This window comes from Canis lupus, chromosome 22 (assembly GCF_011100685.1).
Source record: "Canis lupus familiaris isolate Mischka breed German Shepherd chromosome 22, alternate assembly UU_Cfam_GSD_1.0, whole genome shotgun sequence".
In the NCBI taxonomy this organism is placed as follows: domain Eukaryota; kingdom Metazoa; phylum Chordata; class Mammalia; order Carnivora; family Canidae; genus Canis; species Canis lupus.
Genome location: NC_049243.1, coordinates 44,845,869 through 44,873,260, shown reverse-complemented (window position 1 = coordinate 44,873,260; position 27,392 = coordinate 44,845,869). Strand labels below are relative to the sequence as shown.

The following is a 27,392-nucleotide window of genomic DNA, read 5'->3' as shown; positions in this document are numbered from 1 at the left end:
AAAGAACAAACAGGATTTATCAAGCAGAAAATAAAATGGGCAACGTTTTCCACGATGAGTTTTCTGTAACAGAAATGTAACCCATAATGCTGTAGCTCAAAGGCATTTTACCATAACATAAACACTCTTGTTTTATGAATTGGGGATGTTCTGGAAAGTTCTATTAAATGAAATTTCTGGAAATAGCATCGCTTTTTAAAAAATCAGCTTTACTGAGGTACATATTTCACTTATCTCTTCCCTCAAACATTAGCCCTGGGTAAGCACTGCTCTGCTTTCTGCAAGTTTAGGTAAGCTCCGTTTTCTTTTAGACTTTTGGTAAAGGGAGAACCATACAGTAGGCACTCTTTTGTGTCTGGACTCTTTGGCTCAGCATAGTATCTTTGAGATTCATCCACATCAAACCACATTCTCAGTATTTTGTCCCTATTCCTGATGAGTACTATTCCTTTGCATGGCAATACCACAATTGTGTTTACCCATTCTCCTACTGATGCACAGTTGGGTTATTTCCACGTTTTAACTGAAAATAGCAAGTTTTAAGATAGCATATAGGAGTTTACTCTTCAGAAAAATGTTGCAGTGAATTATTGCATCACCAATATACTTTTTAAAGTTTGCAAAGCCCACCGCTTTTTGGTCTTGAACACATTGGGCCTTTGATTCCAGCCCCAAGAACTCTAGCCTCTGCTCATCAAGTGCCCTCCAACTTTGACTCACATCCTCTATTTCTTCTTGGAGCTTGTCCAGTTTTGAGCTATGATTTTTGGCTTAATTTAAGTTGTTTAAGCTCATAGGATCCCCTCAATCTAAATTGACCGATAATAATATCCCAATCCAGTCACCATGAGTTGAAGGTTTGAGGGTAGCAATGAGCACTGCACGGGCCAATTCTCTCAAATTATCTCTCAGCTCTTCCTTTACCACCGATTTCTGAAATTAATAGAATTCCTCCTTTGAATTACTCTTCTCTCCCACAGGCAATCAAAACACGTTGGATTAGCAGAGAAGAAAATTGCAATGCATGAGAAATGAAGAAATATCTTTATGATCGTGTTCTTTGATGGAAGAAGACAAAAACATGGAAATCAATGTGGGTCAGCAAAGCTGGCTGCATAATCAGGATGCTGCAGGGTGGCAGTTTCTGTGCTATATCCTCCGGTCAAAGGCTCCCTCTCACAGACGAAAGGTTGCAACCTCTGGCTTTAAGCTAAATCCTTCCATCAGATCCACAATGAAGATATCTGGAAAGCTGCTTAAATGAAGTGCTGTCTGTCCGGAAAGCAGAAGTTATAATCCTTGGAATCCTTTGGTGTTTCGTGTTCTCCATCATTATTGGCATGTTGGGCCCGACTGCATGGAAATGAGTTGAACCTCAGCAAAAGGATCTTGAAGTAGGTCAGACATTTATCATTGCAAGAGATAGAAAATGCACTTTTTATTTGGCCATTTTTTTCCCAGACAGTAAGTTCCATTGAACTTGAAGTGACCCATGATTATAATAGGCATTTTATCTTCCACCTGGGGAGGAGGAGGATTTGGGGACAGCACATTTACTGCCTTTTCAAAGGGCCTTGAAGGGACTTTTACAAACCATATCTTCTAAAACATCTCCCCAGCTGATTTTATTTTTGCCAGGTGCCATCCGACACAATCTGATTGCGGTACGGTACCCATTCATTAACACACTTAACGCCCTCAGTCCTTCGGTAGGTTTAAGGTAAAAAAAATATATTTCCAAGTATATTTTGCAACATATATATATATGTATATATATATATATTTTACCATCCTTACATAGAATTTGAGTAACTTAAGTCACAAGTCCTTATACTGCAGGAATCATCTCTGCCCATCGGTTGCCATCACTCAGCATAGGATTTAGCCCCTAGGCACCAACAAATGTGGTACTGTGGTTAGAGTCCTGCGTGCGGGCCAGACCTCAGAGGTCAATCTAGCTCTACCTCTCATTAGCTTTGCAACCTTGGGCAAGTAGCTTAGCCTCACTGTGCCTCGGGTTTAGCAACTATCAAACAAGAATGATATATAATAATAGTAACTATCTTATAAGGTCATTGTGAAGATAAAAGAGAGATAGCAAATGCCTGGCATGGAAGAAGTACTCAATAAATATTTGATGTTATTACTACCCTGCTAGATCCTTTAGAGTCTAAAATGGTAAGTGTAAGGCTAAACATCCTTCCATGAGACACATTCAACATAGTTGAGGGGCACGGTGCTAAGGCCTACCTAGAAATAAAGCAAGGAAGGTACGAGGCAATACTGTATACTATCAGCGTTCTCTACTGAAAGAAGGTAGGTTTCAATGATGGGTTACATACAGGCAGCATCAGGTGCAGTGTTCATTGCACAGAATAGTCAGTTAGTGAAGTAGCAGTAAAAGCATAGGGTCCACCTGAGAGAATTGGTGAGAGAAGTGGGGGGAGCTGGAGCAGAGCATTCACGGATGGGGAAGCACTAGAAAAGCAGTTCTCATAGTATGTAATCACATTCCATAAAGTACTCTGCATATAGCCATTTTTCTTTATAATTTTTCTTGATAATGCCTAAGTATTTGCTACTGAGCTAATTTGAAACTAGATAGGATGGTAGTACATCCAAAGTACAGAAGGGGAAAAAAAACCTGGGAGAATTTTTGCTCATAAAATTAACTGAGCCCATCATCAAGGAGCAATGTATTTTAAGAATGCTCCCGGAAAAGGCAAGATGGAAAAGCATTTTAGAAGCAGGACAGTCATATTTTAAGTGTTTTGACTAGAATTGACATCATCTTTTATTTTTCTAGCGCAGAGGTTATTTCCCAAAACATTCCTGAGCAAATCCAGGATACCGCTTCTACCTCTTGAAACACAAATGTGTATCATGTAACGTAGTTCCCCACTTAATAAAGGACCTTGGAAATCTAAGAATGACAGTGGAGTCTAGACCCATGTGTCCTATAAACTGTATCCCAGCATCAGAATGCCATACTGAATCATAAATACCAGGGAAAGTGCTATTTACATCAGTGTAAACTACAAAAGAGAAGTTTATCATGTCACAGTGGATCAGTTTATATTTATGACTGTCCAGTGAAGAGCACTACTTCAGCTCTACAAACCAGAGGACTTTTATATACCATAAACACAGTCTAACCAATTTGCTTTTTCCATTAGCAAGTAACGTGAGATAAATTTGCTTTGGAAATATCAAAAGTCTGAAAAATATAAGGCTTTGGTTGATTATATGTAGCAAAGGAACAGTGTTTCTTTGGTTTTAACAAATTACTATTGATTATTACTATTGATGAAATGATGATCATTTCATTTTCTACATCTGAAAATCTGCAACAGAGATTGTCAAACTTGAACAGATAGGAAATATATTCAGCTTTGTGGGTTGCGTGGTCTCTATTGCAACTACCCAACTCTGGTTATAGTGAAAAAGCAGCCATACAGAATCAAAAAGACAAGAAATAACAAGTGTTGGCAGGGATAGAGAAAAACACAAATGCTTGTGCACAATTGGTGGGAATGTAAATTGGTGCAGCCACTATGGAAAACAGTATGGAGGTTCTGGAGAAAATTAAACATAGAAATACCATATGACACAGTAATTCTACTACTGGGTATTTACCCAAAGAAAATGAAAACACTAGTTTGAAAAGTTATATGCACCCTTATGTTTACTGCAGCATTATTTACAATAGTCAAGATATGGGAACAACCTGCTGCCCATCAATAGATGAATGAATAAGGAAGATGTGGTATATATACACAACGGACTATTACTCAGCCATAAAAAGGGATGAGTTCTTGCCATTTCCAACAACTTGGGTGGAGCTGGAGGGTATTATGCTAAGTGAAATCAGTCAGACAAAGACAAATAGCATATCATTTCATTTATATGTGGAATGTAAAAAAAAAAACAAGACATATTAACGGAAAGGAAAAACAGACCCATAATTGTGGAGACCCAACAGAAGACTGCCAGAAGGGAAGGGGTTGGGGAGATGGGCAAAATGGGTGATAGGGAGTGGGAGGTACAGGCTTCCAATTATGAACCAAGTAAATCATGATGATGAAAGGTGCAGCACAGGGAATATAGTCAATGGTATTGTAACAGTGTTGTAAGATGACAGATGACAGCTACCCTTGTGGTGAGTAGAGCATAACATACACAGACTTGTCAAATCATGACGTTGTACACCTGAAACTAATATAAACTTGTGTTGACTATACTTCAGTTAAAAAAAAAAAAAAAAAGAAAAGAAATAAGGGAAAGAAAACACAGCCACAAAAAAAAAGAAAAAAAAAAAAAAGAAAACACAGCCACAGGTAGTACATAAATGAATGAATGTGACTGTATTTAATTAAAATGTTATTAACAAAACCAGGTTGCAGACCAGTTTTGGTCCTCAGGCCACAGTTTGTCAACTCTTTGTCTACAATGAATTCATTTTACCATTTGGTTGTCCTTAGTCTATATTGCAGCTTTTGGTCTTTGTTTTTACGGCATATACCACATCACCTTGACAAAAAGAAGAGTTAAAATTATAAGGAAACTGTTCTTACCTTTACACCTTCTTAGCTATGGGTCAAGCAACATGCAGAATTCATTCTTGCACCAGAAACAGTGTTAAGAGTGAGAGTGCAAAGTCAAAAGAGCCACAATCCCTTTCTCTTCTGTATCTTAAAATACGTTATTGAATGAATGTATCTAACCAGAGAGAGAGAGAGAGAGAGATTTAAAAATGGCAAATTTTGGAAGGCCATAAACTTCATAAGGAGAGAGAGCAGGGAAACAAACAAATAGAATATGCTACACTGGAAACAGAAGAGAATAATAAATGCCAATGGGGGTAATACTCTGGAAAGTTCACAATTGGATTTGCCTCTTTATATACTGTGGCAAGTAAGCTCACGTGCCCAATATATTTTGGCTTATACTATTTTCTTTATAGCCACTTTCTCGTGTGTGTGTTGGGGGCAGTGTATATATGGTTCCCAGGGATGCAGACTAGGGCAGGATTTTATCTTCAGAGTTGATATTCTGAATCGGATCAAACCCTTTCTGGGGCATATGCACCACAAACCCTTTCCTCCCCAATCTATCCAATCTGCTTTGGGATCCATCCTCCTCCCTGATTCAAATGCAATACCTCAAAGGACTTCCATTCTGGTAAGTCCCCTGCACACACCCCCTAAATAGTAATTCATGGAGTAATAATAAATCAGTGGCAATGTGTCTGCTGCAGAGAGGAAAGCCCATTCTTTGGCTTGCTTATTTTCCCCAGAAGTCAGCTAAACTTTCATGTGAGTGGCGAAAACTCTATGAAGCTGCCCTCCTAAAGACTTTAGAAACGCCATTTAACTGGTACTGTAGGGAGAAAACTTAAGAAGAATTCCACACTGATAGAATTACATTTGTTCTTCATTCAATCTTGGTGAACTTCCTAGGCACTAGAGCATATTGCTTTTACTGTGCTGTCATTTCTGAAAACCAAATTGCACAAAAACTTTTATAATCACTCAAGAGAAGTCCTGAAGGGGTTTAGTGTCATTTCATGAATAACAACACTGATACAGTCTCTCACTGCTGTAGGAATTACCTGAGTACACAGTGAGAAGCAGTCAGGACACTGGTGACTGCTTCTCACTGTGTACTCAGGTAATTCCTACAGCAGTGAGAGCAGGTTCCCCCACCTGACCAACAGGGCAGAGGAGGGCACACAGCAGCAGGCAGGACCTCCTAGGATTTCACACCACCACCTCATGCAACCCCTTCCTTTTACAAAAGAATGAAAGAAGGCCCAGAGGATAGAGTAACTCTCCCAGTCAAGAAGTCAGAGGGTGAGATCACAGAGTTGGGAAGGGACTAATTCTAGACCAGAGCTCTTTTTACTATTTCCCAGTGGTGCTCATATACCAATTTAAAATAAAGGAGCCAAATGAGATAATGAAATTCATCAACTGACAGCTCAAAGTAAACTGGCTGCATTAAAAGTAAAGCCTTTCAAGGGGCGAATAACACAGGTGCCAGGAGGAGGCTTAAAATAAAAGCTTGAAATGCCTTGACAGGAGAAAATTAAGCTCTTGGCTTCCTGTTATTCGCCCACTATCATCCATTTTTGGTGGCTGTCTTCTTGTGGATAAAATCAGAGTTTGTGGATGCTTTCTGTGATTAATAGACACAGACTTTTTTTTTAATACACAATTCTATGTACTTGAAGGTCTTGCTAAACCTATACTACCAAAATTTATAAATATTTTTGCCTACACTTTGAGTTCAATTACTGTATAGAGTTAGGTGCATCATCTCTGAAATGAATGTCTTATCCATTTATGTTCCCAAGACCTGGAGTACTATCTGGTATACAACAGGCCTCAGGAAATCTTCATGGAATTCATGCAAAAGGATTCTTTCACTATCATGAAATAGAAATAGACCTCACCAAGTTGTAATAATAATAATAATAATAATAATAATAATAATAATAATTAGCATTTTGAATGTCTTTACGGCCAGGCACTGCTCTAAGGAATTTAGAGACCTCTTTAATGTCTCAAAACAGACTTCCACCTACTATTAGTATCCACTTTACAGAAAAAAGAAACTGAGGCATAGTGGTATGAAAGTAACCGCAACATTGTTCCTAAACTAGAGGCTAAAGGTTCGAAGGTCAGCATTCAACCCCAAAAAGTCTGGCCCCTGAGTCTACCTTGTTAGTTAGAAAATCGATATGGTAAGTTATTGAGTTTTTATTTTACTATAATGAATGAAACTAAGACAAAATAAGATTCAAATTATTGTTATACAATAGTTATTTTGTGAAATAGCATGAGCTATGATAGATGTTGGCCAGTTATAAAGATAGTTAAGGATCAAGAGTCTTCATTAGTCTAACTGAACTGTTCTCCATGTAATAAAACTACAAATAAATTTAGAATGTCCATTCTACTCCCCGTCCTTAAAAGTACTTGAGAAAACTGTAAAATAAACATAGAATATCATATAAAACAAGTGTATAAGTACATTATTCCCTTCAAGAATGATACCAAGACATTCTGTACAGGAATTCTGAAGTTCCTCATTCTGACACATCATCACCAAGGTATATTGGTATAAAAGATCACTAAAAAAATTTAAGACCATGTGCTAACTCAATTTATATCCAGAAAAAACTACTCTACTTCAAAGAAGAGATTAAAATGAACTTTCCCCTTCTTTCTTTAAGAGGGTAGAGTGTCCAACAACTTAAAGCAACTCTTTTTTTTTAAAGATTTTATTTATTTATTCATGAGAGACACACAGAGTGAGAGACATAGGTAGAAGGAGAAGCAGGCTCCCTACAGGGAGCCCAATGTGGGACTCGATCTCAGGATCCCTGATCACAACCTGAGCCAAAGGCAGATGCCCAACCTCCTGAGCCACCCAGGTGTCCCTAAACCAACTCTTCTTCTATATATATATATATATATATATATATATATATATATATATATATATTTAAGTAAGTAAGTAACTCAAGGACCAATTTTCCCTCTTCATCTCTTCTAGCTCTCAGAATAGTGAAAACATAGATGGTGTTTAGTTAACATCAGTTTATTAAAATACTCAACAAGAAAAATAGACCTGCCCTACGACCCAGCAATTGCACTGCTGGGGATTTACCCCAAAGATACAGATGCAGTGAAACGCCGGGACACCTGCACCCCGATGTTTCTAGCAGCAATGGCCACGATAGCCAAACTGTGGAAGGAGCCTCGGTGTCCAACGAAAGATGAATGGATAAAGAAGATGTGGTTTATGTATACAATGGAATATTACTCAGCTATTAGAAATGACAAATACCCACCATTTGCTTCAACGTGGATGGAACTGGAGGGTATTATGCTGAGTGAAGTAAGCCAGTCGGAGAAGGACAAACATTATATGTTCTCATTCATTTGGGGAATATAAATAATAGTGAAAGGGAATATAAGGGAAGGGGGAAGAAATGTGTGGGAAATATCAGAAAGGGAGACAGAACGTAAAGACTGCTAACTCTGGGAAACGAACTAGGGGTGTTGGAAGGGGAGGAGGGCGGGGGGTGGAAGTGAATGGGTGACGGGCACTGGGGGTTATTCTGTATGTTAGTAAATTGAACACCAATAAAAAATAAAAAATAAAAAAATAAAAAAAATAAAAAAATACTCAACAAGATAACCTATATGCTTTAACACAATTTCATCTTCAGAAACCAAAGTAACAATTAACAATAGTCTTAAAGCAATTTGTGATGACCTTTGATATTTTAAAGAGATTTCCATTTAAACCTTCTCTTTTCTTGCCTTGCTTTGCATATCTTTCAAGGACCCTACAAATGGTCTGAATCTTTCAATTTTTATTTTTATTCAGACATATATATATCCACTCTGGGCCTGGCTCTTAATGTGGCCTTCCAGATACACGGCCCCTCTTCTGTGGATCTGTGAGAGACACATGTAATCAAATGATAACCCACGTACATTGCAAAACTACAATGAGACAGAGTTGAGACAAAGAGGTGAACCTTGCTCTAAAAACCTCTGAAGGAAGGATTTCATCTAGGCTAATCCATAATGATTTCCCGGAGGAAGCAGTGCTGTGCCAGTATCTAAAGAATGAGAAAAAACTGGTGAGGGGAAGAGAAGAATGAAGAGCAAAGGACACAGCTGAGCACAAGTAGATGGATCAGTAAAACTGTATGTTGCAATCCATGATTCTCAATCAAGTTCATATGAGGCAAAACCCACATAAAATTGTAATATGGTTGTTACGGGTTGAATTCTGTATTCCCCAAAAAAGATAATGGAAACCCTAACCCTTAGTACCTCAGAATGTGACCTTATCCGGAAATACCTCAGAGTCATCAAGTTAATCGGTTTGGGGATCAGACTTTGAACAAGATTGCCAAGGACAAAATACCAGACTGCCTATGTTCTAGCTAAGTAACTGTTTTCTGCTTCCCTCACATAGAGGAAATAATAGCATATACCTCACGGAGTTGTTAAGATTAATTGTGACATACTTAAAATTTTCTCTCTACTTTTTCCTTTTAGCAAATGACAGGTCTCATTTTTCAATCTTAAACTTATAACAATGATAATAATATCATTATTATTATTAATATGATTACATAATAATCATCTTTTCCTTGACCCTACTGCCAAATCAGCTTCAATTTCTTCCCTTCCTTTTCATAACAAAATGCCTTAAAATAATCATTTATTCTTACAGCCTATGATGTTTCTCCTCCCTGTTCTTTCTTGAAACCACAAAGATTTCAGCCTCATCACCCCAACAAAATTGTTAGTCAAGGGTACTGATAAACTCCAGATTAATTCACTAGTCCGTTCTCATCCTCATTTTCCATTGGCCCATCTGAAAAATTTAACATGGTTTTCATATGCTCCTACTTGCTACAGATTTTTTCACTCGGCTCCTAGAACATCGTACTCTCAGGATTTTCCTTCTATCTTATTGGTTGTTCTTCCTGGTTGTGTTTGCTGATTTATCCACTTCTGTCAGATTTCTTAAAATAGAGTCCTTGGATCTCCACTCTTCTCTATATACACTCACTCCCTTGAGATGCCATCTCATCTTACAGCTTTAAATATCACTCATATCCTGATGCCTCCTCCCACTTCTATAAATCCAGATGAAACCTCTCTCCAGTACTCTAGACTCATATATTCAACAGCCTACTCAACATCTCCACTTGGATGCATACAAGATTTCTAAAACTTCCTGTTTCCAAACTGATCTCTTCATATTCTTACCCCAGAAGGCACCACTTTGGGTCTTTACCATCTCACTCAATGGCAACAATGTATTTCCTACTGTTCAGGACAAAAATCTTGGCGTCATCATAGATTCTTTACTCTTTCTCCTCCCATTTCACATCCTGTTGGTTTCTACCTTCAGGATGTACTCCAAATTCATCTACTTCTCACTCCTTCTACTGTTAGTTATAGTCAGCAGCATCTCTTACTTAGGTGACTGCAACAGTCCAACTGGTATACTTCCTTCTCTTCTGTCCTCCAAGTCTGTTCTCCACTTCATATCAAGAGTTGCTCTAGGTGTGCCTGGGTGGCTCAGGGGTTGATCATCTGCTTTTGGCTCAGGTCATGATCCCAGGGTCCTGGTCAGTGGGCAGTCTGCTTCTCCCTCTATGTCTCTGCCCTTCCCCCGTTCATGCTCTCTCTCTCAAATACATAAATAAAATATTTTAAAAGAAGAGTTGCTATAAACCAGTTTGCATTATTCCTTTGCTCAAAACTCTTTAATCAAACAGGAAGAACAGAAAATATATTTTATGTAGAAGTAAAAAGAAAAATGGCAATATGGAAAAGACAGGATTTAAAAGCATTGGGATATTAGAACAGAAATCTAAATGAACAAATAAATATAAGAATGTTTTCTTTTATTGGAAGCACACTTTAAATTTTCTGTGTTTTTTTTTTTTCTTCAAATAAGTAAGGTTCTGATGAAGCATTATGTTATGGAATCCAAAACAGCAAGTTAAAATTTCATGTGTAAAAGACCCCACAAATAAAGCATACACCATCAGCCATTGCTCATTCATGTAAGATCTATTAATAATGTAACCACAGCATACTGACCTGGTATAACGACAGGTAGTAATTGAAATTAATTTGATCATGGTGAAAAAAGATTAGGTTTTACAAATAAATATGTGTGACTAAAACAGGATCTTAGCACTTTTAACCCACCAAATAATAGGTGGTGGATAATTCATATCCTTACATTATAATTAATATTATTTAAAATAAGGGGTTATTAATAGTAGCTGTACATTTTTTTTTCTGTAAAAGGGTGGAGTTTAAATGATAATGTTGTTTAACTGAATGTGTGAGCAGCAATATACTCACTCAAAGTAAAAAACAAAAAAACTAATGATTTGGCTCAATTCCTTCCTCTTCTACATTATCTATAGCCCACAAATATCACTATTCTTTCTGAACCTATATATTTACAGACCGTGCTACCACACTTGGACAATTATATTTCTTTGTCAGCCTTTATTTTTGCTCTGTATATGCATATTTCCTCTGCTTGAGTAAATTACGAGTAAGTAACTCAAGGACCAATTTTCCTTCTTCATCTCTTCTAGCTCTCAGAATAGTGAAAACATAGATGGTGTTTAGTTAATATCAGTTTATTAAAATACTCAACAAGATAACCTATATGCTTTAACACAATTTCATCTTCAGAAACCAAAGTAACAATTAACAATAGTCTTAAAGCAATTTGTGATGACCTTTGATATTTTAAAGAGATTTCCATTTAAACCTTCTCTTTTCTTGCCTTGCTTTGCATATCTTTCTAGGACCCTACAAATGGTCTGAATCTTTCATTTTTTTTTTTTTATTCAGACATACAGAAAATTTCTAATTCCCCAGGATAAAGTACTGTAATGATATCACTTGCACATGCTGGCAAGACCACCATTTTATTACCCTCTAAAATAGCTAAGGCCTGATCAAATTATTCTGGATAGCATCTGCACAAACCTTCAGCCAGGTATAGATTTCACAATGGGCTGACATAGCTGACTATTTCCAAATCTTTCGCAACATCTCTGATATTTTTATGGTTTGTCATCTCCCACAGAGTGCTGCTTTCAGTCATGTAGCTTTCTTTCTACGTGAAAACTGGATTTTATTCTCTCCTGCTGTTTATGAGTAAACTCCCTAGCGTGTCTGCAGTTTATTGTGATCTATTTTCCTCTTTCCAATAAGAAGAAATTTTATAGCCCCTCTTATAGCGACCAATGTAAAAAAAGCCTTCAGACAAGCCAAGTGCATTGCATACAGTTGGTACTAAATACATGTTATGTGACTGTAACTTGTTTATTGTCCTACCATTTTATTTATTTTTTTTTTTTTTTGTCCTACCATTTTAATATAGGAAATGTTGACCATGAAATTTCAACTAGGAAGAGGTAGCAAGAAATGGCAATGACAAAAGATGGTTAGTGTTATTTTTCTTCAACTTCTACTTTTATTTAAGTCCACAAAAATTTTTGCTTTGCTTAACTAAATTTTTTTCTCTAAAATTGTGCCAGAAGGAACCAAGGATGGAGGTTGGCTGAAGATGTATTAAGATGACTCATGACCATGGTCAAGACTCACAACCCAGATGTGGCTTTCTTCTCCAAGCTATTGGTGCCTTGCAACTTATCCCACAGCCACCTCAAATATGTTGCACCATTTCCCACCTTCGTTCTTTCCAGTCCCATCTGCTTGGAATAACCTTCCACACAGCGTTGACCTCGAAAACTCATCTTCATCCTTACAAAATTTGTCCTGCCATCAGTGTATATCTAGCTTCTTTCCAAGCCAACTGTCCCCTTCACCATGGATGCAGAATTTATCACTTGCTCCTCAGTGTAAACTATGTAAATATCTTTGTTACTCATGTTTAACTCATTTCCCTGTAGCCTCTTTATTTGTGTATAGCCCTATTTCTCTTATGTAATTTTTGTACCAGGGTCCATGCTCTCAGATCATTTGATCCACTCTGCCTATCACAGTACCTGAGTCAATTTAAATGTTCAATTACCAATGACTGAATGTTAATGGTCCAGAGGACTTAAAAACAATTTTGAACATGATGCTTTATCCTCAGCACAAACTGAGAGTCAGAGAATTTTGCTTATACCCTCTCACCAATTGATATTCATCTGAGAAAGAAATCTGATTTAGATTCATATAGGTGGAAGGTAAGTTAACTAATTTTTTAAAGATGGACTGTCTTAATAAAAGAAGGTTTAACATTGTAAATTTATATAAATAACAAAAATGAGACAAAGAGTGTGTTGCCAAGCAGAATATGTTAATAGGCTAATCATTAATTAATGGATATGAACACTGTGTAGTTTATAATTAAAACACATTATTCCTTATAAACATATAGGCTAACATATATAGGACATAGATGCTTCTTAAAAATTGATAAACATTTCTGAACTGGTTAAAAGTTCTCTTTTTTTAGTATTGATAATCTACATGCTAAAACCATTTTTAGGGAGATGCCAAAGGGCACCTAGGTGGCTCAGTTGGTTAAGCAACCAACTCTCAATTTCAGCTCAGGTCATGATCTCAGGGTCCTGAGACTGAACTCTATGTTGGGTTTATGCTGGGCACAGAGCCTGCTTAAGATTCTCTCTCTCTCTCTCTCCCCCTACCCCTCTCTAAAAAAATATAGGTAATGCCAAGAATATCCTCACTTGGGCCTTCTGTGGATTATCACTGAAATTGTAATAATACAATTCAAATGAAAATATGTGAATACATTCTATAAGGGGAAAACAGTGATTTGGAACTTGAAGAACTAAAAGCATATTAAAAAAAAACATTTTCTCTTTTTTTTTCTTTTTTTTTTTTTTATTGGTGTTCAATTTACTAACATACAGAATAACACCCAGTGCCCGTCACCCATTCACTCCCACCCCCCACCCTCCTCCCCTTCTACCACCCCTAGTTCGTTTCCCAGAGTTAGCAGTCTTTACGTTCTGTCTCCCTTTCTGATATTTCCCACACATTTCTTCTCATTTTCTCAATGAAGTTTAATGTTATCTGTGAATAAATCAAACACCGGTACTGTGAGAGAAGGAGAGGTACCTTAGAACCACAGAGATTTAGAAATTTCCAAATGAAAAGTGGAATGGAGGAAAAGATATTATTGCTCTTTCCAAAACTGCCCACTTGGTTTTTAAGAGAAAGAACTGAAAGGAACCTGCATATCATCAAGAAAATTTGTTAGGTCTCTGTGGGTTTCAATGAATTATGTTTAACAGACTAGCTGAGTAATCAAATTATGATAATTTGGAAGAGACATCCCAACCTCTTCATATAAGGTGTTCAAGAGTGATTTCTTCTTTGTTTTCTTTGTTTTGTGGTTGTAATCAGACTCACAACATGAAGTATCATTAGTTCTATATGATAATGATACTCCCACCATGATTTATGGAAAAGGCTAAGTCAATTCTGACTTTTGACAATAGCTACAGTCCTTTTACCTTGTCCCCACAAACATGTTATTTTGATTAATCAACTTCAGTAGTTTTGTGAATTTCAATAATGTTCACAAATAATACTTAAATATTGCCATGTCATAAGGGCAGTGATAACTTGAATTTAGAAAATTAAATAATTAAAAAAGATGGATTTGTCTTTCTTTCTGGAGATATAGTAAGGAAATTCAGAAAAATACATTAGCATATATCATTAGGTGTAATGTAATCACATCACATTAGCATGTTTCAGACTCATGAATGGAATCAGCTATGTCACTTAATGGAAATAAAAATATTGTCACATTGTAAATTTTAAAGAACTGACTACCACAGGGAAAGGAAACAAATTGAGTACAAGTGTTGAATATACTGAAACTTTTAATTCTTACCTTTGATTGCATCTCGATTGAAGATTTTAGAAATGAAAATATAGTACTTAAGGCATTTTATAGTAAAGTCTATTAGAACAATTCTTTCTGCCTATAAAGAATTTGTTAAGGATTATGATTTTGTAAGCTTTACTGTGAATCAGGTATAAACGTTAAAATCTACAGAGTTTTTAAAACGTAATACAATCTGTAGTGGAGAATAGAAAAATAAAACTGAACTGATTGTTTTACATTACTTATAAATGTATTGGTTCCTTTATCATAATGGTGCTAAGACCTTTTACACACCAACACTATTTAGCAAGAAGAAAAACAAATGAACAAGAGCACAGAAAAACAAATAAGTTATTATATAACCTATAGAATTACACTTCAGAAGACTGATTGGATTTTTTAAATAATTCACATAATTTAAATAGCTCATTCTTGGGCCATGTTTTAGGTTATGTTACCTAACATATAGTTTCATTATTAATTACAAAGTCAGAAGAAGCAACAGATAATATAAACAGAACATTTTTAACAGTGCTACTTCTGTATTTCTCTAAAAAGATTTGCAATTATCTTTTCAACTAGTACATCAACCCTTAGAATTTATTAGTGCTTGAGCCCTGCATAATTAAAAAAAAAGATAAAATATCAACATTAGAATCTATTTTTTTTTTACTAAACTAAACTCTGAGAATAATCTCAAAAACGGTTCTCTTCTGTCATGATACTAGACAACAGGCAAGAGAGTGAAATATCAATCTAGGTTAGAAACTGGATTATAGTCATTTGTAAATTTCAACAGAGAAGAAATATAATTTTGAAGTCAACATTCAGGGAACAATAAATGTGCAAGTGATGGAAGCATAGCCTGTTCTCATGTACAACCAATAATAAAACCATGTGTACAAGAAGTGAGAGTTTGTGAAAAAGGAATCTTCCCTTGCCAGTGGTTCTCAATTATTAATTGGACAAGTAAAGAGACAGATAAATAAAAATGTTTTCACCTTTAACTTTATCTTGCAGGACTCTGAGTTAGGAAGAACCAGTGGTATTTATTTTAGAAATATCGGAAATAACTCATTAAGTCCTGAAACTTCCCAGTAGAAATCATGAAATCATTTGGAATATTTATTTTGGCTTTAGTTGATTGTCTAGAACAAAATCTTAAAGATTCTCTGGAGGCTGTGTAAAGAAAAGAGTAGTAGTGTGATGTCTACTGAACTTTATTTATGTAAAGACCAAATTCTCTTTTTTTTTTTTCCAAATTCTCTTTTAAAAAAATGGACAGTCCTCATTGTTCTTTAATTAGCAGGTTAGTATGTGAGTTTCATTAAAACTGCAGTGGGATTCAGCCTAAGATGTCTCTCACATGCAGCCTAGAAAGCAAGCAGTTCCAAAGGGGATGACACATATATTTAAAACCTTTAGAAAAGAACAAAATCCCAGGTGACCTCCCTGCATTTTTCTTTGTTTGAACAAGTCTATATGCAGTGCATCATGAGGCCAAAGTACAGATAAGGAAAGTATTCCTCAAAGCAGAGAAAGTATCCCATAATTAGGATCATCCTATTTGTAACATAGAAAATGGCAGTTTTTCAAATTGATGTTGCTCTGGTAGGTTTTATAGTTGACCAGTTTGGAACATATTTTGTTTTTGTTTTTTTTTTTTCATTTTTATGTAAAATGTTAATCTCACTTAATATTTTTAATTATAAGATTCTGCTTTTGTTTACCAAACACCTTTTTCACATTTCTATCTCTTGTGACCACTCTTCATCCCCATTTCTCATTATCCCCATTCAGCAGACGAAATAACAGAGGCTCAGTAACTCAGAAAACTTCACCAGGAATCAAGTGGCAGAAGAATACCATCCTCCCACCCTGACTCATTCTACTCTATACACGACAGCCAATTGATCAAGTGATTTGATATGCTATACCCACCTGAATACTGACTTAACAAACTGTCAATATAAACATCATGCTGTTTTGTAACTTTGTTATACAATTAAATTTTAAACCTCATTCTTCCAAGTGAGCAAAAGAATCTTCTAATCTTCCTGAAAAGTTACAGTCCGTGGAAACTCACATAAAAGAAGGAAAAGATTTCCATGAGAGTATTTGCTTCCCTCTACTCGAGAGAGCCTGAAACACATTCCTGAACACTCCCAGCTGACTTCATTTATGATCACTTTTCAGCCTTTCTCCCCAACTGTTAGATGGCCCTGTACCTGCTAACAAGGTGCTATGCCAATTTTTTAGGACACACATGCCAATCAAATGTGGGATTCAATAGGAAACATTGCAAGAGCCATCTCTTTAGCAGGGCATCCACTATCTCTGGCAGCAACATGCATTAACACCAAATACATCTTGAGGGCCAAAGTTAAAATTATGAATCACTGAAGAAAATTCAGCATGGTAGCCTTAATGCTTGAATGGGAGCAATGGACAGGCTGAATTCTAGGAGACCCATGGAAACCCGTTAAGCATACAGGTATCCTACTGCTCAAAAACGTCTTTGGAATTTGAAGTGATTTCGGAAAACAGCAACAACCTAGTATTATAAGAGTAAACTATGTCACCCTAAAATTAGAGGTGAGCCCAACTAAAAGAGTGACAACCCAAAATAGTAGTTGGACAGATTCCACAGTCACATTCAAAAATATTTAGGGGCATGCTATACAACACAGAATGGCCTACAACTTTCAAATTAATTGCTAGTGAATTACTTGACTAGCCCTTTTCCACATAGATCTAAATGTCCAGATGTGTATTCTTGAGTATATACCTTAGTTCCTAGGTCATATGTTTATGACTCCAATAATTGCTACTTTGGAAATTCCACTCCCAATAAAGTATTCCATCTAGTACCACCCCCTCACTTCACCACAGAGGAAAGAAATGAAATCATCCAGACAACTTAGTAGGATTAAAGTAAGAATTCAATCCCAGCTATCTCTTATCCTTGGTCTAGTGAGCTCTGAATTTCATCGAGCGTTTCCTCTCTTATCTTCTATGTTATATTCATATTATGTTTACGATATGGCATGGTTTTGTGTTATACACATATATAATAACACAAGATATTCATAGTGCTAGTAACATGTACTTTGTGCCTAATCAATAAATAATAAGTATTTATGCAGTTTTCTCAATGTCTAAACAGTGAATTTCCATATCTCCATTAAAAATTATGTTCCTGTTGACATTAAACCCACGATTGACAAAATAAAATGCAATAAGACAAAAGAGTCCTCATGGGATGTGCTTGTCTCGATGGGCGCCTACGTTCTTGTGATGCATGCATACCTCTGTCTTAGCATTTAGCAGTCTCTACCATTCATTTGTCTGCTGCCCACCTTGGAATCAAAGTTCTTTAAGGGCAAGGCTAGGTCTTATTCTTCATTGTACCCATTGCACCTGCCAGAGTTAGTACGCAATAAATGTTTGCTGAATGAAGGGATGAATAAATGCATGATCTGGTATATCCCATGGATTGCTAAAATGACCCCTGGCTAACCTTACTGATTGCCTTTTTCATGCCTGGTTTGTTTTCAAAGATTTCTCATAGGAACTAAAGCATATGAATAAGACCTTTCTTTCAATCGTTCATTCATGACAACAGCTTTTTTTTTCTTTTTTTTTACTCATGGGCATGAACTATTAAGGCATCTCAGAGGAAATTATTTTAATTACAGAAATCAGAACAGCTTAATTGTAAGTGTGCAATGTGAGCACTTTACAAAAGAGATTAGTTGCTTTTTTTCTTTATTTCTTTCATTTCTCTTTAATAATTCTTACAACTTACAGCAAAAATATTCCCAAGATTTTAGGATTCTGGCACAACTTTCTCTCCTATTTGGAAGAAATATAAGATTAAGTAAATCTACAATGTTGATGCTTGAATACTATGAAACCACACTTTTTTTTTCCACCAATAATTCACTGAACTAAACTGTGATCATATAGTCCAGGAGCTTCTGGAGAGAAGAGTTGTAAGGCATGAAGGGGAAATATGAGGGAAAGAACAGTTGCTCCAATAACTATGGAAATAGTATAGATATCTACATCTAAATATGGATAGATGATGTAGATATAGATATTTTGGAAATTGGAATACAAATGAAGATTCATTGCTCTTCAACAGATGTCAAGCTACTACATCATCTAGGTGATAGTTAAGGGGATGTATGGCTTCTCAGCCTATACTGTCATTAATCTCTCAGTTGTCTATGGTGTCTTTCTGCATGAATGTCCCAACAAAAGGAGGTACAGCTCTATTGGTAATCACATGCACAAAATATTTAACATTTTTAGAGAGGGAGGTAGGAATTCTAGAAGGACGTATATCACATCCTTTTCCAAAACCACTGGAATTTCAGGGCACTATTTACAATAATGTGGGAGAGGATACATAGATGGATATTATCCCTCTCCACTATTCCAACCATGATAAGAATGAAAGGAAAAAAAAAGTGATATAACAGTAGTACAGTATTAATATTTTTTCAGTGTCTGTCATATCCAAATTGCAGTAGTGCTTGCTCAGAAGAACACTGAAGATAGATAGATAGGAAAAGGTTACTCCTTTTTTGGGTACTAAGCTACAATCTTCAGGTGGAGGCGGCCCATCACACTGGAAAACGTAAAAACTTCAAAGTAATGTATGTGCAAATCCACATGAGCATGGTAGAAACTTAGTTTACAGATTCTGACAAGAGGCTGAGTGAAATTAAACAAAACAAAACAAAAAAACCAAAAAACCCCTCACAACTGATTAGGTGAAAGGGGCTTCCTAGATACACCAGAAGTGGAGACAAGCAGATTGTAGTAAGCGTTGAATGAGGTAAGACATGACCTGACGGGGAGAGGAAGGCATGACGGGGAAGAAACGTGGTAGAGGAATTGTCACACAAACTTTCATTTGGGGCAAAGCGAGATAAATGCACTGGAATAAAACCAGGCATTGAGTAGGGGACTAATGATACAGAGCAGCAAGGTGAATGCGCAACTGAGGACTTGAAGGCTTGGCTGCTGACCTCAGGCTTGTCAATCTCTTGTCATGAGAGGGATCTGGCGTTCAAGTCTGTTCCTAGCAGACTGCTAAGCCTTAGTAAAGCATTCCCGATTACTGGAGTAATTGACAAGCAATATACTGCTGGGATTTATGAACAGGACAGTGACAGTGACTTACTCAAAATGGCATGTGATGAAATGTTCTTAGGATGCCTAAGAGGAGGTACAGAGACAAAAAGGCTGCAAGAACTGCCCCGAGTGGGCAACAGCCTGCACTTCAGGTGATCAGAGTTTGGATTTCAGAAACTGAGCCAGTTTCTGGAGAGGGAGAGATACACATGGGAAGCAGCATGAGACTACAAAGTGATTATGCTGCTCCAAATGATTAAGCTCAGTTCTTAATAAATTGGTTTGTACGGTTGCTGAGTGTGGAAAAGGATATGCAACTGCGGATGTTGGAATGAAAGCAGAGTCAGAATCTGAGGCTCTAACTAGATAGAAGTTACCTACAAACTTTCTCTCCCTTGGAAATACTCTGACATATTTGTAACCTCGCAAATAGATTTTTGACTCAGCAGTGAAAAGTAGAGAGAAAATGACACCACATAGCTAAAATGATGGGATGCTGACATTAAACTGCCTGCACCCTGAAACTAAGTCAAAGCCGTGCCCAGAAAAACTGCTAACCTAATATTCTCTGCTCTCCTGAGGGAAATTATTTTAAATCTCACAATAAATCAGTTTACATATTCTAAATTAATTTAATGAATGGAATTATAAAAGAAGTCTAAAGTCAGCTCTCTAGCACAATGGTATTCTGAGCCTGGGGGAAACCGCATGTATCCAGAACACGGCAGCTGCCACTGAACCAGCTTCTTGTGCCTAGTGATCTGACCTTTTATATCACAAAGGGAAAGTCAATAACGAATCAAAGTTTTCAGAGTGGTGATGAAAGTATCAATTCCACAATAGGAGTTATTGAATAGGATCCCTCTTATGATTAGCTCCTCCCTGACAGTGAAAAGCATTTGGGGAAGATGAATGTCAGCTCTGTCACCCTCTAGTGCATCACCCTATGCATCCAAACAGTGATTCACTAAAATGTTAATTTGGCAGTTCCTTTTCAAAACTATGTACTATGAGAAATCTAAGAGAGTCAATACTTTAGAGCCTTTACGTGAAAAGTACCTTCTTTACCAAAAGAAATGTGAAAATATTTTCAAATCTGTCTGAATGCAGATTAGTCATGTGGTTTTGTGTCATTTAATCCACTGATGGGCCACTTTTATGAGTTTTAAGATCCCCTTTCAAGAGCCAAAAATTTCAGAGAGCTCCTTCCTCCACCATGATGCTATTTGGACATTTATTTATTTTGCTTACAACTGACAATGCCACCCATAGATACCAGCCAACACATGCATTAATTTTTCTCATCCACCTCCCCAGGTTAGATGGAAAACCTCAGATTAATCCACCCATGACAATTTACAATCTTCTCGATACTCATTATACTTATGGGCATTATATGACATGCAAAACCTCTGAGGCATGGGCAAGAACGAATCTCTCAATAAAGTGTCTGTTATTTATGTCAGAGTTCCAGTCAGGGCCCAAAATGCATTACACAAATACAGACTATTTCTCTATTTTCCTCATAACCGGAGGAACTATATCAATAATCAACCACAAGAGTTTAGACTTCCTGGTGTGAGTTCCTAAAATCCTTTACCCTAAATAGGAGGATAATGCATTAAAATTATATATTTGCTTTGTCTGATATCTTAGCCACTAGCCACATATGGCTCTTAAGCATAGGAAATATGGCTAGTCCAAAACTGTGATTTGTGGTAAGTACAAAATAGAAATTTGAGGACTTACTATAAGAAACATAAAATCCTCATTAATAACTTTTGTATTGATTACATATTTAAATGACAATGTTTTGGATATAATGGGTTAAAAATTCACTATTAAATGGGTTTTATCTGTTTCTTTTATTTTAATATGCTTACAGAACATTCTAAATTATATTTGTGGTTCCTATCATATTCCTTTTGGACAGCATTGCCATAGACCAAGGAGTTTTACATAAGGTTGCTGTATTCACACAAAAGCCTCAACTCTGGGGGTGGCAGTGCAAATTTACAGCATGGGCTTTTTGCCATAGAGTCCCAGGATCCTTATCTAACAAACAGTATAATAACCATACCTGTTTCTTGGGTTTAACATAATAATAAACTGACAATGTACGAAAAGTACTTAACATAATGGCTAGCATATTCAATAACTGTTAGCCTCCATTTACATTGGACAGGAACAGATTTGATGATAGTGATGAAGTTATGATGACTTTGATGGGAAAAATTCTAGGCCTGTGCTTGCTACTATAGTTCATTTTGGCAGAAATAAACTTCTAGCTGTGTATATTATAAAGACGTTCTTAAAGATATTAAAAGGGGGGATTCTTTGGTGACCCAATACCAACAATAGGAGAGTTTCTTCCTTAGCTATTTGTTTGCTATTATTTGATCAAAGAATAGGGTCTACCTTATACTGATAGCTAACAGAAGGCTTAAAGGAAGGGTGGCACATTCAAATGCCAGGGAGTCAGTAATTACAAGTGAAGTTCATTTTTTAAAAATCTTAAATGTAGAAACTATTTGCCTATAAAATCTTCAGAATATATATACCCCCCCCTCAAAATAAGCTTCCTACTATTTTTTTTTCTTGAAAGATAGCCCTATTTGTCTTTCACTTTTTTCACTTTTAGTAAAGACACATGTAGAGAGAAACATTTTTCTATATGAGAAAAACAGCCAAACATTTTGATAGATGGCAAGCAATGCTGACTTCAGAATCAGGCCAACTACAGGTGTGATCAGAAGGGCATCAAACTAACCCATGAATGCTCAGCCACAAACAACTCAGTCTAAACATTCTCTAACTCTAGCCAATTTTTGCTATCCAGAACAGAGGGCCCAATTGGTGATATCTTCAGAAATTGTAGAAATTCACATTGTATGTTAATCCTCCCCATTTAAAAAATATTTGAAATCTTAAAGAATTCATACCAAGCAAAACATGCCCACGGGCCAGTTAGGACCAAGGACCACAAGTTTGCAGTCTGGCTTAGATCCAGGTCCAATGGGAAAGATTGCCCAAGAAGTTCTAATAACATTTATGTCCATATCTTTTTTTTTTTTTTTCTTTTTGAGCAAAACAAAACAACACAAACAAAGAAACACTGCTTCTAAGCTCTCTGGAGTACATATAAACTAGTCAGTAAATTTCAACAGTTAAATGCATGGTAAGGGAATCATGGAACTCTCATGTATCTTGGCATTCAGAGGGCAAAATGAGCTAAGCTAGAAGACACACACACACATTTACACACACATAAACTACTTAAAATAGTTGTTTCCTTTTCTTAGCAAGAATGTCCAGGGGATGATTGTTCATGACAGATTCCTATATATATTGGTAGGAAACAAAGTCTTTAGGTGATCAAAGACTTCTTTAAGAAATAAGAGGAATTTTTAAACAAATGCTATTGATATGGGGAAATACGTCTCATGCTAAAGCAAAAAAAGTAATCTAATATAAAGTATTCCACATCATTTAACAATATGCAATATAAAATACATTAGAAGTACAAAAGACTAGAAATACAAACTTTTGACATTGATTATTATAGAGCTAATCTTTGACGTTCATTGGGTAGTGGAAATTAGAATTATCTTATTTTCTTCTTCATGCACTTCTGGTTTTTCCACATTGTTTTTCCTTCTAGATAAGCACATAATGATCTTATAGTCAGAAAAAATATGCAAAAATGCATAAAATTATTTTACTAACTACCAATAAAAATAAACATCTAGGTGATTCAACCTAGGGTAAAAATTTTATTTAAACTCTTGGTAATTTGAAGGAGGAAAAAATTTGGCTCAAGTGATTCATCAAATTATCTCATTTCCCCAATTCACTTGGTCTCATAATCACAAGACAAGTGACTAACTATAAACTGATCAAGAGGGAGAGCTTGAAGTCAGAGGTTTTAGAATGTATTCAACAATTGGTATATTGGACTGGAAGAAAGCTATTGCTTTAACAATAAAAAAAGAAATCTGCACAAACAAAAGAGACTTTCTATCTGGATTCTATTCCATCTTAACCAAAATGTCAGGGTACTTTTTTCCTACATTCCAAAATAGATATTTCTGATATTTTATGGAAATAGTATCATAAATATTTTATATAGTTATCTTCTGTCTACAAATGCAACAGGATATCATAAGGTTTGTCTTTTCAATAAAATGCTTTATTCCAAGTATAGTTAAATTCTTCTTGGCCCAGATTCTCTTTGAACACCAAAAACCTAAGAAGAAAGAAATGAGGATGTCTGCAGAGTGGTTGGTTCTCTGCTGTTTAAAGCACTATAAAATCTTAAATTTCTTACTAACTGCTGTCCATTTTCATTGAAAATCAGTGAAATAAATGTTGCCTTATACCTAGATATATTTTCAGTACGAAATGTGTTTTTAGAAAGCCAGGAGCAAAAGAGGAAAGCTTTAACACCCATTATTTCTCAACTAATATATTTCTTTATGGAGAGACTTGTACTCCTAAGTACTATGAGAATAGTATACAGAATGATAATTTTCATAATTAATATATTTATGAATGTTTATTTATTTTTTTATTTATGAATGTTTAAAATGTTGAGTGAATGAGTTTTTCTGATTGCAAAATCCCATCCAGAATGAACACCAAAAAGTCTTCCTTCCTGACTTCTTAAGATATTACAAACTGAAGAGGATATGATTTCCATATAAAATCCTGCTATCTGCTGAGTATTAAATACAATATTGGCATTTTTGACATGCACACATTCCTGCAAGGACGAAATGGATTTTTAAAAATCAGTTTATGCCAGCTGCTTAAGTGTCAACTGATGTTAACTTGGGATATCTATTGATTTAGGCTACAGTTTTACTTACATCTGAATGTCAAAGTCACCATTATTCCATAACTGACACTGTGAACCGTCCATTTTCACTCTTGGCTCTCCAATTTAGACATAAGAAAATGCAGAGTTTCGACATTGTGTGGGATGATTGCTATTTTCTGAGCATCTGGGATTGATCCATTGTGTTTGCGCTATCACTCATCAAGACAAAGAGGTAAAATGCATACACATGAAGGGGAATAACCCTTGCTTGTAATCATGAAGATAACAATGGAGAAAATGTATGGTATGTAATAATATACCGCCCATCTTTTACATAATCAAATATCTGCATGACCTAATACCTCATTTAAAAGAAAATACCAATATGTCATAGTTGTTACATAAGTCCTGCTTTACCATGTTAGCACTATTAATGCAATAGATCTGTCAAGCTTTATTAAAATTCTTTTTCATGTGTATCTTGGCTCATAAACCTCTACAGTGCACTCATATTGCCTCAGAGAATGTCCTTGTTACATTGAATCTCTGCAGATGGGACAGTAAAAGAGAAATTCTCCAATCTTTTAAGTTTGACCTATCATAGCACATAGCCCGCAGTGTCCCATCAGCACACTGGATGCGCTTTTGCATGTGTAAGTAATTACAACATGACTGTGGTTCAAATCTTGTTACACAGAACCTTCTAGTAAGGGAAGCATAGATGCTTTCAGAGATCCATATCCAAGAACAGAGTCAGCATTGACACTGGAATAAAGTGTCAGGTCTGTTTTTCTTTATGAACCATTTCAGAAGCAGCATTCTTTGAGTTACAGTACTAGAGCTTTATCCTTGGGCCTTTTTTTATTTGTGTTGTACCTTAATTGGCACATTTCACCAGTGGATGTTCCCTATTAGTAACAAAGACGTCCGCCTGCAGCACACGTTTTCCATGGCCCCAGAGGAGTTCTCGGACTTTTGGGGCAAAAGCAGACAGTAGATGTGCCAATCAAAATGGGTTTACAGGAGCCCAGGATGGTTGTGAAAACAGAGGATGTGCCGCAAGGGGAAAAGGCTGGATAAGGGAGCCACAAAAAGGAGTTAAAAGAAACCGTACACAGGAAGGAGAACCCCAAGACACACCGACAAAATCGAGCCAAGTAGATTATTTTGTATTCTTAGTATTATTCTAGAATAGTACATCTCAGACTATCCGAGGCTCAAATGATCTAGAAAGGCTTTGACTGGTTGTTTGATTCTTCCCAGTATGTTATGACCTGATACCTAATCCAACGGAGCCTAACTAAGATGCAGCTCACACCAGGGAGATTCTCCAGGCAAGTTCAACAATATTCAAGGAGAAGTCTACTGATGGTGTCTAGGATGCCGGGCAATATGAAATTGCTATCAGGATTTTTAAAACGCTTTCAATTTTTGTACATATCTTGTTGCAAAACCGTATCAGCCTGCTCATGAGCTCCAGTCCAGGGACCGTTCTTGGTTCAGCCTGTTCTAGAATGTGTAGTGGCAGAAGGAGTAACTTCTCAACCAGTTAAGAACTGCTTGCTAGTTAGTAACATCCACATGGCCAAATCCAAAGGTCTATTTGATCTGTGTCTTCCATTTGACTCTCTGCAACATCTCATACTGCTGATTACTCCATTTTTTGAGATTCTGCTCCCTTTACTTTCAGGACAATATGCTTTTCTGTTATGCTTTGATGTTTCATATGAAGGATCAGATTCCTTGCTTTCTCTAGCCAAATGTTACCATCCTTTGCTCACAAACATTTACAATGGTGGTGATTATCAAACCCATCAGCAGGCAGACAGCTGGTACTAAATGGGAACAAACTTTGTGCCAGGACCTGTGCTAGACGCTGGGGAGCCAGTCTGAGAAGATACACCAATTGTATACTTGCTGGTGTGTCTGTCTCTCTTGTGTGCTCTCCACTCTGCTCCACCTGTGTTGCCCCATGTCTCATCACTGTTTATCTGAGCAATTGCAATAGCTTCCCATCCTTGTACCTGCCACCAGGCTCACAATCCAGATAACCATCCCCACGGACCATCTTTTCAAAGTGAATATCTGATCATATACTTGTCTTTCGAAAAATCAGTTACCCCTTGCCTTTGCCAAGACCTTCACATACTTTAACTTAAAATATGACCCAAACAATATGGTTCAAATCTACCTCCTGGCAATGTTTCCAAAACACCATGACCTTTCATGATTTGTGCCTTTGAACCATTTGGGCCCCTGGCAAGAAAGCTTTACATCCTTTCTCCTTCTGTAACTCCTATTCATTCTTAAAGTCTAAGTCTAACTATTACTTACTCTACAGTGCTTTTCCAATTTCCCAAGACAAAAGGGGACATGTATTTTTCTTGATTCACATAGTGTTCTGTACAGATAGATCTCTGCCTTTATCCTGATTTTTGCACCACACTTGAACATTCAGATGGTCTTTGATTTCCTCAAGAACGATGTTATTCATTATTTCCTGTTTCTTTTTTGTTTTGTTTTTAAAAGATTTTATTTATTCACTCATGAGAGACACACATAGAGAGAGGCAGAGACACAGGCAGAGGGAGAAGCAGGCTCCATGTAGGGAGCCCAACGTGGACTTGATCCGGGGACTCCAGGGTCACGCCCTATGCCAAAGGCTGGCGCTCAACCGCTGAGCCAGCCAGGCATCCCTATTTCCTGTTTCTTATAGAACAATGCCTGACATACAGTAAGTGCCCAGCATACATTTGTCCCTCAAAAATACTAGAATGCTTCTAACCACAGAAAATTCTTTTTTTAATTATTCAGGCAAAATAGTCATGCACAAAATTGTTAGTGAAATAGTTTTTTTTTTCTAAATTTATTTATGATAGTTACACACACAGAGAGAGAGAGAGAGAGAGAGAGAGAGAGAGGCAGAGACACAGGCAGAGGGAGAAGCAGGCTCCATGCAGGGAGCCCGACGTGGGATTCG

The 27,392-nt window shown here is 36.6% G+C and overlaps 1 protein-coding gene and 1 long non-coding RNA gene across 4 annotated transcripts in view; one reads left to right on the top strand and one right to left on the bottom strand.

Moving 5' to 3' along the window:
• LOC111091683 overlaps positions 1 to 16,424 on the top strand; it is a 31,335-nt gene extending 14,911 nt beyond the window's left edge. Inside the window, exons 2-5 of one of the 2 annotated variants that reach the window (XR_005376475.1) lie at positions 981 to 1,394; positions 11,956 to 12,018; positions 12,113 to 12,445; positions 16,249 to 16,424. This is a non-coding gene — a long non-coding RNA (uncharacterized LOC111091683). Of the gene's footprint in view, positions 1 to 980; positions 1,395 to 11,955; positions 12,019 to 12,112; positions 12,756 to 16,248 lie in introns of those variants that run through there. The other variant, XR_005376474.1, reaches the window with a different exon arrangement.
• GPC6 (glypican 6) overlaps positions 1 to 27,392 on the bottom strand; it is a 1,082,045-nt gene that overhangs the window by 498,991 nt on the left and 555,662 nt on the right. The gene's annotated exons all lie outside the window — the stretch shown is intronic.